The sequence below is a fragment of the Phalacrocorax aristotelis genome, chromosome 8 (genome assembly GCF_949628215.1).
Source record: "Phalacrocorax aristotelis chromosome 8, bGulAri2.1, whole genome shotgun sequence".
Taxonomy (NCBI): Eukaryota; Metazoa; Chordata; class Aves; order Suliformes; family Phalacrocoracidae; genus Phalacrocorax; species Phalacrocorax aristotelis.
Window position 1 is genome coordinate 40,280,145 of NC_134283.1, and position 10,234 is coordinate 40,290,378.

The following is a 10,234-nucleotide window of genomic DNA, read 5'->3' on the forward strand; positions in this document are numbered from 1 at the left end:
TTGCTATTCCATTAGAGGGAATTAATCATATGTAAGCATCTCATCTTTGGAAACAGAACTGAAAAACACAGGATACTACTGACTCAAGTGGTTTAGTCTAATCTAAGCTGGGCCGCTGGAGCACTGCTGTTCTCCTTTTCCTCCAGCTGTGTGTTCCCATTTCCTTACAAGAACACTGCTCCCCATCTGACCTCTTGATAAGCCAATCAAAGGTAAAAAAAATGACAGGAAATTAAGACTGAAGCTCTCTAGCAGCCTAAAACAATCCAACTGCTGGCTGCCTTGTTGCTGTCTCTTGCCTCTGGCCAAACCCTTTCCCCGACTCCCTTGGTTATGGGGTTACTGAGCCATTTCAGTGCACTGTGTTGGCAGAAAACTAATACAACAGAAGTTAATAGATTTTCTGCTGATTTAATGCACTGAAACAGCTCATATTTTCCAAATTGTATGTTGGAAGAATTGCTTGCTAGATGGATATCCGGTTCAATGCCCAGTTTCCTCCCTGCCCTGAGTTCTTTGCAGATACTCCACATGGCAGATTAGCAAAATGGATTACAGACTTACTGCTGGAGTACTTTATCTTAAACATCCTTCTTTCCATCTTCTGTCAATCATAGAGGTGCCTGGCATCAGACCAGCAGTAAATGCATAGGAAAAAAAAAAGACCAGTTAGAAAGAGGAATCATTGCCTTGGTAAATCCCCAAAGCTTCTAGTAACCAATGGATTAGGGACTTTGTGATTAGGAGCTGCATCTGAAGTAGCCATCTTTAGATAAAGAGAATAAAGACAAACATGAGCTGAGTGTAGACTGAAGGCTTGTATGCCCAAAAGCAAAACCTCCCTAGAAGTCTTCAAATGATTATTCTTTCAAATTTGTTCTGTTTAGATCCTCAGTTCATACTGTTCCTGACTTACACTTTTAACCTTGGATGCTGGTGGTATTGTCATATGAGCATATGCAACTTCCTTTCTTAAATCCTGAGAAACAGAGCAACCAAGGAATCATTACAAATTTTTCAGCTAGGAGAAAAATAGAAGGGTCTAGTAATGCCAAATACATTTAGTGTGCTACAGGTGGCATTAACTAGAAGTGCACACCATGGCAAATTTCTGTTGACACCTCGCCTCATGATCAAGACAGTTCCTTTTTATGCAGAAGGCCTCCTTAGGGGTGAACTTTAAAAGCACACAAAGATGAAAGTTACACAATTTATCAAATGCTGAAAGACTCATAATTTATAATAACTAGGGTGGCAATAAAGAAGTGTAATAATGGCTTCAGTGAAATGAGGTGGCGAACACTTTCAGGTGAAACTTGTTCAAGATTTTGAGCTGTGTGAAAGGAAGAGACCTCTAATTGAATTGCCACTTTGTCCAAGTGGGGAGACAAAGGCACCTCCGGTAGATGGCTGTGTTTTGTTAACAGAGGGTAGTAATTGGCATCCAGCTGTTGAGATACAGTGTCTTGCCTTCTTTCCTTTTCCTCTTTGTTCTGTTAATTCCAGAAGATTTTACACATTGCTCTGACTGCTGCTTGGAAATATGGTATTAGTAACTGTATCAAAAATTTCTAGTCCTGTATTTGAATTCTCTCCCTCTTTTAAAAACCAAAACAAAACCCCCAAACCCTCATCTGAAAATGGCCCTCTTGACTGAAGCGAGGAAGAAAAGTGCAAGGCCCTAAGATAGTAATAAAGGCTGAAGTTAAACGGTTTTGTTGTTTTTCCAATAAACATAAACCAAACATGTTTATTTTTAAGTATAATAAGAGCAATTAAAAATCCTGTCATTCTCTGCCAATTACTGTTTCAGGCTGTGATCTTGTCAGGTTTCATAGCTCCAAACTCCAGTACTGCCAGGATATGTTGGTATTGATCTCCCTTGAGTCAATGCTTTATAATGGTTTAGGGCATAAGGCCACTCAAGGCACTAACTTCCATGTAATACTTTGGTCTTTAACTGTTTCAGTTAAACGGTCTGTAACCGTTACAAACTCATACGGTATGCAGTCTGTAAATAAAGAATGAAGAGATCTTGTTTGTTTCATGGCATTGTATTGGGGTGTTACTACTGCTGTCTTGGAACTCTTAAAAAAGGATGGCATTTCAGGTGCATCTCCAAATGTTCCAAATATGATGGTTCTTGCCAGTCAGGCATCTGCTCCCAGGATGAGCAAATCTCAGCTTTACTATTAATGTTTTCTTTGTTTCTGAAAAATCCACAAGTAATTTCAGGTAGAAGAGAAAATCTGGATATGCTGCTGAAAAAGATGAGTAAATGGGATATAAAAGCAATCATAGGTCATTGCATTTTAAGTGTAAATTGAAAAGTCATTAAAGGATTGCATGGTGTCAGAAAAATAGTTGGGTTTACTTTTTGGAGAGAATGTTATGTTTATATGTAAGACAAGTACTACTTGATTTAAAAACTTCACAGTTCAGTACTAAGTTATAGTGAATTTTACTCATAAGGAAAAGCCTTATGGCTAAGACACTGGAGAGGGACTGAGATCTTTGTTCTATTCCCAGATCTGTAGTTTATATTGTTTATGATTCAGAACTTTGCCTTAGTTTTCTATCTACAAAATAGTCTTCCTTCATTTTGTCTACTTAGACTGCAGGCTGTTTGGAATGGGGGCTTCTTATTGTATTACTAAATGCATATATCATGCCTGGCACAATCAGAGCTAATGTGGTTTGGGTAAGTAGATATGTATTTAATGCTACTGTTTTTTTAACAAAAATTATTGTAAAGTGCTGCTGTTGAATTGGAGTGCTTCCAGTGAACGTTACTTTTATGTCTGGTTGTAGATAAAATGTTTCACAGTGAAAGCTATAAATTTTCATTAACAAAACCAGCTAAATTTGCCACAGGCTTCTAACTTCAGCTCATGACATGTCTTTGAAAGTATCTCTGTTATTTGTTATTTGTAGAGGCTGAGCTGCAAAATCCGCATGTGCTTGAGAAATGATGTAGGTATGATGGATCCCAAAATAAGAAAGAGGAAGGAAAGGAAAACAGCAAATTTTTGTCCTGAACAGACTGGATGTGAGAGAGGATTTTGAACGTATTTCAACTTTTTAATAGTGCAACTGTGGAGGACTAGGACTGTATGATAATAAAGGAAAGTTGTAATCTTTTTCCCTTGTATGACTGACTTACTCTGTTTTCTCAGCATTGTGCCCATATTTTATAAAACCCAATCAAAGAAAAAACAGTTTGGTTACTAATATATAGTCATTGCTACAGTTTTAGCATAAAATCAGATTTTTTTTTTTCCAGGCTAGTCCTCTGTTAGTGCAGGTACAAAAAGTAATGGAACTACAGATCTAGGTGGCAAGTTAATTATTTTAAAAAATAATTTCTCATACAGATCTCTTTTCATTTGTCTGTGACACTCTGTAGATCTTCCTAATTAGCCAACTTATTTTTAAATTCAATTTTGGATCAGAATCAGAGCAGTGAGCTGTTAGATTTCTGATTTTACTCATTACATAAAGTTTTACTTCTAAAGCAGCTCCAAGATGCACTGGGCACAGAGTCTGAAGGAAAATACTTGCTTTGTGGCTAAAGCATCTCTGAAATTTATTTAAACCAGCCTTGTAGTAGACTGGAGGTAGTGCCTAGAGCTGAGCTTTGGGTCTCAGAGTACTCTGTTCTCAATTCTGCTTTTTGTATCTATATTCCTCCTTTATGTTCCCTACATGAGAAGAGCTGATGGTGTCATGATCACATTGCTTTCTTAGCTAAAATTTATATTGCTTCATGAGGATGAACTTTACTGGCATTGATTAAAGATACAATTCCCTGCTTTTAGAGAAGGAAACAAAAAAGCATGTAACCAAGTTATTTTAGATCTTGCTAATCAAAGTTTCAATCTGTGCAGTGAATAATTGATAGGAGATCTGAATCTCTGTGAAATAACATTAATTTATGCTCATGAATAGGACAGGACCCAGAGAAAGCTGGTAAGAGTTTGTTATGGGAAGTTTCCTTAGGATAGGGACCTTCTTCATGATCATAGTTGTGAGACTTACTGTTACATTTATTCAAAATTCCAGAAAACCTTTATTGCCCAGGGCAGATGTGGAACACATACATGCTGGCAGCGGAAAAGTGGAGTGTGGTCAAATACAACATGCACTGTGCTCGGGGACCATAGGAAGCAGAGATAGAACTAGGACTGATAACCCTAGAAAGAAACAAAACATCCTCAGATGTTTTCCTGCATAGGTTTATGGAAGTTCATCTTTTATATTAAGTCTTGCATTACATCTGAGCCAGTGCAGTAGCTCACAACCTCCAAGAGGTCAATGTTGCTTCCTACTCCTTGTTCCCCCCTCATTCGCAGCAGCATGCTCCTCCCTTCATCTTGCTTCTCTTGGCTCAGATGCTCATCTGATGCTACCATGAGCTGATTCATCTGACAAAATTAGCAGAAAAATACACCCCACCCCACCCCAAAAAAGAAAAAAAGCCCTCAGTATTTTTCTGCTAGTTTGAAAAGTTGAATGAACTCACCGAGGGTCAAATGAGTGGCAGAATCAGTGCAAGGATGAAAACAGGTAACTGGGAGAAGGGCTGTGCCTCTCCATGGGAAATTACAAATCACTTCAGTTGCAGGGCAGGAATTCTTGTTATTAAATTAAAAATCTAAGTGCAATCTTTTTAGTAAGTCTCTCCCTCTAACAATTTAAAAAACTTTTTAATTTTCCCACATGCATTATTTTTAAAACATGTCAGTAATTAATTAGTTGGAATTTTACATTTTTCTCCTCTGTTTTTATAAGACCATCAATACAGTAATCTAATCTTTGTGATTCATGCAAGCTGGCAGGCACATCTGTATTTCCTTCAGTTTGAGAAAGCAGCATTCTATAGGTGGCACTTAATGATATATTTAGGTTTAGCGTATGCTTAATTTTGATGATTTGAGCGATCTTGCTTGGAAATAAAATAGGCAGAATTTGACCCTTGAAAACACACACACACACACAAAAGGCAGCTGCAGAAATTCCATGTTCCCAGTTCTTAGGTTAGTTCTCATTCTGCTTAGCTGGTTAGACCTGTTCATGAACAGTCTGATTTGTGTATCACTGTCTACATAGACACACTTGTCTTTTTCCTTTGACTGTGATAGTTTCCTACCTGCTATACTGCAGAGCTGGATGAAAATTCAGCTGCTGTGAGAAACATGTGGCATGGACACTCAGATATGACTCAATAGCTGGCAGGTAGCCCTATGCATTTGCTGAGAAAGCTGTTATTCCTGAGTTTGCAATTCAGTCGCTTATATTTTGTTGGAAAAATTGATACAGTGATGTGACAGTTTTTGAGACTTCTTTTTAATTGGCACACTTCTCCTACCTATCATTTTTCTCTTGCTTTAGTACCAACCCAAGCATTTAAAAGGAGTGGTGTCTTTTTCAATACCTGAGAATCTTGCACACACCTGTTTCTCTGAGGTATTTCTGACTAATATGCTGAATTATAAAGGACAAAAGAAAGAACCTGGTGTTATGGTTTTTTGATTATGATAATAGGAAATATTAGGAAATAAAAACTGTGCCTTTATAGAAGTAGCAGTTTTTGCTGGACTGAATTTTTGTCTCCCCAAATTCCCAGACCTCTCAGTCTTAAAAGGAACAAAAATTATTCTGTACTACTTGCAGAAACAGTACATTGTAAAATAGGAAACAAAATACAGATTTTACAAGCTTTTACATTTCCCTGATACATTAAATTTTTGTCTTAATTTTGAAATGTTGTAACAAGGCGTGGGATCGTCTTAAAAAGAGCTCAGTCTGTCGCGACCTCCACATTTGCAAAGAAACTTGGGAAACCTAACCTAGGAAACCTCGTTTTAATATAGTTCTGAGTATACAGTTCATTACTGTCACTAAGACACTCAGATTTAGCTTGACTTAAATGTCAGAAAATATTATTCAGGTGTGGAATACGCGAAAGATCACAGCTATTTGGTATATTGAATCTTAATTAGCAAGGAGACCATACAAAACTCAGAAGCTTCTATGAACTAAGAAAACAACCCTGGTGTTCTCTGGTCAGTTCTGGGTATTTGTTGCTGACTTTGATCTCCAATGATAATCTCCAAAGAGCTGTGATTCTGGCTTGCTTAAAAATTGGTTTTACTTGCAAACTTTGCCAGTTGAGTCATTATTACCAAATAACTCTGGAGGGACTAGAAGCTCATAAAAGGCACTTTATTTCCCATTATGGAAGTTAGAGTTTAGGCAACAGCATTATATAAACCAAAGCTTGTTTTTCTCTGCAGCTCAAATTACTTAGTGTTAAATTTATTCTGTGCATTGAAACTGTCTCTTGTTTCTTTTAACAATGAGCAGGTTTTGTGCAGACCCCATTATGTTTAGAAAATATCACAATATTTTTAAAAGATATAATAAAAAGTAGTTGTGAAACATACTGATGCATTGTTCTTTGCTCGAGATAAGACCACAGTCCACATTGTAGTTAACGGACTCATCTGGCAATGGGGTGGCGGTGGGGGGGAAGCTTTTTCTTCTAGCTTTTCTTGTTTGATATTTGTTCTTGGCAGGATTATTTCTAATTAGATTGTTCCTTTTCCTGGTCTTAGAAGGGACACGCACAATGAGTGAACAAGCAGACTTTGTAGCTCGTGCATCTGAACTGCAGCTAATAAAGTGCAGACTCTCTTGCTGAAACTGTAGCTAAATTTAAATTTTGATGAAGTCTATTGTCATGACTAATTATACAATTTCCCTTTGTTATATGAGAACATTATGGGAGCAATCTGTGAAAGACTCTGCATCAAGCTTCAAATTATTTGGACTTTTATTATGTTAAAGTTTATGAATTGACAGCGTGACCTTGAAAAATACTTAAGGCACTCAAAACTCTGAGATGACTTTAGCTTTTATTTGAGACAGACATGTTAAATGTTATCACATACTTATGTTATAATTTTATTGGCACCACGTCACCTGTGTTATATAAAATTATTGGGATACCAGAATCTGTTTCTTTCTTCCTGACACAGCATTATGAAAACTGAAGCTTAAATCTCAGAGAAGTTGGAAAATATGCTCATGTTCATGTTCAAACACAAACAAAGCAACTCTAAGCCCATTTTCTCATTTCTACCTTGAATAAGTAAAAAACATGACTGGTATTTTCTAGGCAGATATCTACAAAAATCCATGAACTAGTACACAGCTTTGCATGAAGTGCTGCAGAAAAAATGTCCCAGGGGACATAAAGACCCTGTTGGTATGCACTCTGTTGAAATGTTATGTTGTGCTAGGACAAAAGTGATTAACATTCGTTGGATACTGAAAGTGATGCTTGGAAAGGATGCGCTCAATGTACCATTATAAATTTGGTTAGTTAGCATTTTGGTTGGCTGTAGCATACAAAACTTGACTGTTTTGTGTTACTGAAGCTTGTGTTTATCACTGTGTAGGAATAGGTGTAGGAGATTTCAGTCAGTGCTGAACTGGCATTTTTATGCAGAATGGAGCTGATATAAACTTGTAATTTTCAGTCTGTAGGAAGTTCTGAATTCCACGTTTTGTTTTCGTCTCAGGATAGGAAGCAATGCACTTGCAAAAGCAAGTTCTTAATGCAGCTTTGTTGTCCTGAAAAGCGTGTTTGTTCACCCGGGGTGCAAAATGACAAATTCCACACAGAGCAGAGGTATTTTATTTAGTTCATTTTTGCACAAAGATTGGTGCTAGGTGGTAACCCACAAAGCTAGCACCCTGCACCGAGTAACTACGAGGCATTTATACAGTTAAATGTGTCAGTCACAGCTAATATTCACACGCCTCAGCTAATAATTGGTTAGTTTCTTTCTTGCTTCGATGTAAAGGTACAGCTCACTTTTAATTTACCACTCATGCTCAGAGAGTAAGGGACTTACTGGGGGTATGTGTGTGTGTTCTTGGCCTATAGGCCTGGTTTTTAGTATTATAATGAGGATAGTTCACCTAACGGTCACTTAGTTTTAGTTCTTACCAACATCCCCATTAGTTGTTCTCCTTGACTATACACTTTATCGCCCCGTTCTCAGCGTCTTTGGAGGCGGGATGTTTGCTTTGATCAGTCTCTCATCTCTCTTCAAGGATAAAGTCATAAAACAAATGCTTCCCTATCTCTCAGTTCCCATCTCTGGCCCTCATATTCTGTTTTGCCAAGCTCACATGGTTCATTGTTATGGCTTAGCAGAAAATTCAGAAAATTCCAAAAATTCAATTTTCTTTGGGATATCAGCTTTGTTTAAACTGACACAATGCTGGACAAAAGTTGTCTATGATAGCGCAGCATAGTTTTTCCAGTGGCTACTTTGCTATGTAAGACTTAATTCTGGAGTATTCTGGGCACCTTCAGTGGTCCTTTGGGAAACAAAGTAATACCATTGCCACAAAATTTACAGGACATTATGAACACTGTTAGTTTTCACTGTTTCTAAGGTTTAGTAACATGGTTGCAGATAGTCCTTTTACCTTGGGTTGCTTGTCACTTTCTACATTTTGGAGTATAGACTCCATTTCATGGCCAAATTCCTTTATTTTCATTGCCATTTTTTCAACATTTGCAGGAAAATCATATGGGATTGTAAATCTTGGATCATGACCCCACTCTGGGAGGTCTGCTCTAAAATGGAAAGTAGATCTTGTCCCAGAACTCATAATCTCTCTGTGAAGTTGTGCTGTGGCATCACAGCAGAGTGGTGACAGAGGATGGTCAGTCACACCCTCCTGTTATAGCTTAGCTGGATTGCAGGTTCTCAGCTTCTGTCTGGGCCCAGCTGTGTGTTGGCAAATCCTGATGAAAGCTGCTGCCCCCTAGTATTTCTCTGATATATTGTCATGTGTAGCTCTTCAGAAACTTGGACAAGTTTTGAAGCCCTTATGGTTTGAAGAACTGTGGCAAAGCCAATAGAAATAAGTTCTAATGATTTGCATTTCACTCAGCTCAGAGCAAACACAGTCTGGATACTCCAAAGGCCTCCAGAGAAGTGTAACATTAACTGTTAATGAATTACAGAAAGCTTTGTTAATTGTTTTCCAGTTAACTGATTCCTGGAGATTCTGAAAGAATGCAAGAAATCACACTCTGTGTTTGCAGATCTCAGTATTTCCATTGTCAGGGGAAAAGGCAAGGAGAAAAGAGAGCAAGAGAAGACAATTGGTTTTCGATCAGAAAATGAAATTGTGTGATAAACACTTTTTGTGGTTTTGTATCTCTGTGTCAATATTATAGCTCAGTAGTTTCACTTGGTAGTGCATGGACTCTTAGTTTTCTGTGGACTATTCCAAGAATCGACAAAAAACCCCTATGTTAGTTATGTTGAAACTAGTTCTGTTGGAGTCTAGACCTCTATTGGGAAATGTTTCTATATATGGAAAAAAGATTAAAACCATTATAACAAATCAATATTGGAGTGTTATTACTGGGAAGGGTGAGCTGGGAAGAAGGGTGCCTGTATGCGATAACAATGAAGAAAAGAAAAGGACAAGTACATGGAAAAGAAAGCTAGGAACAAGCTTCACAAGGAGCTGGCAGTCCAAATCTGAGAAAAGCCCAGAGGAAGAGCTCATGTATTTCAGTAGCAGATAGAGTAGCTCTCTAACCTTGCTGTGTTAAAACAGTTTCAGTCAAAAAACAAAACAAAACAAAAAGCCTTTGGTAGATATGGCAGGACAAGATGACTTAAGAGGAAGAAGGGACGATGATATAAACAGAGCCTTTTGAATTTTAGTCTGAAAATTAATATCATGTATGTGATATTTTGAGTCATCAGCCAGCTGTTCAAATGTCCTTCAGCAGAAATCATGGCTCTTAACACCTCACGGAATTTCATGCTGCTGTCCTTAGTGCTGGCTTTCACCACTCCCCGGGTTTTTTTTTGCCTGGCTTAGTTTTCTGCCACTGGCTGAACTGAAGGAGCTCACAGAGGGTTAGAAAGACACCTGAGCCAGCATCAGTGCCATGTTTGATTTTCTTAGATAATTAGAATAGCTGTAACAATTGAATTTTTCAAGAATTCCTGAACAAACTTTCAAAGACACTTTTGAACTATGTAAGTCAGAAGTGTTACTGAAGGTGATTATCAAAGGAGAACATATGCCTTTATTAATGACTGCCTGAGTTGTATGAAGAAGGTCTTGCTGGAGTCATTAGTCATGCTTTTCTTAATTGCAGACAGTTTCAAATAACTGTTTATTTGTA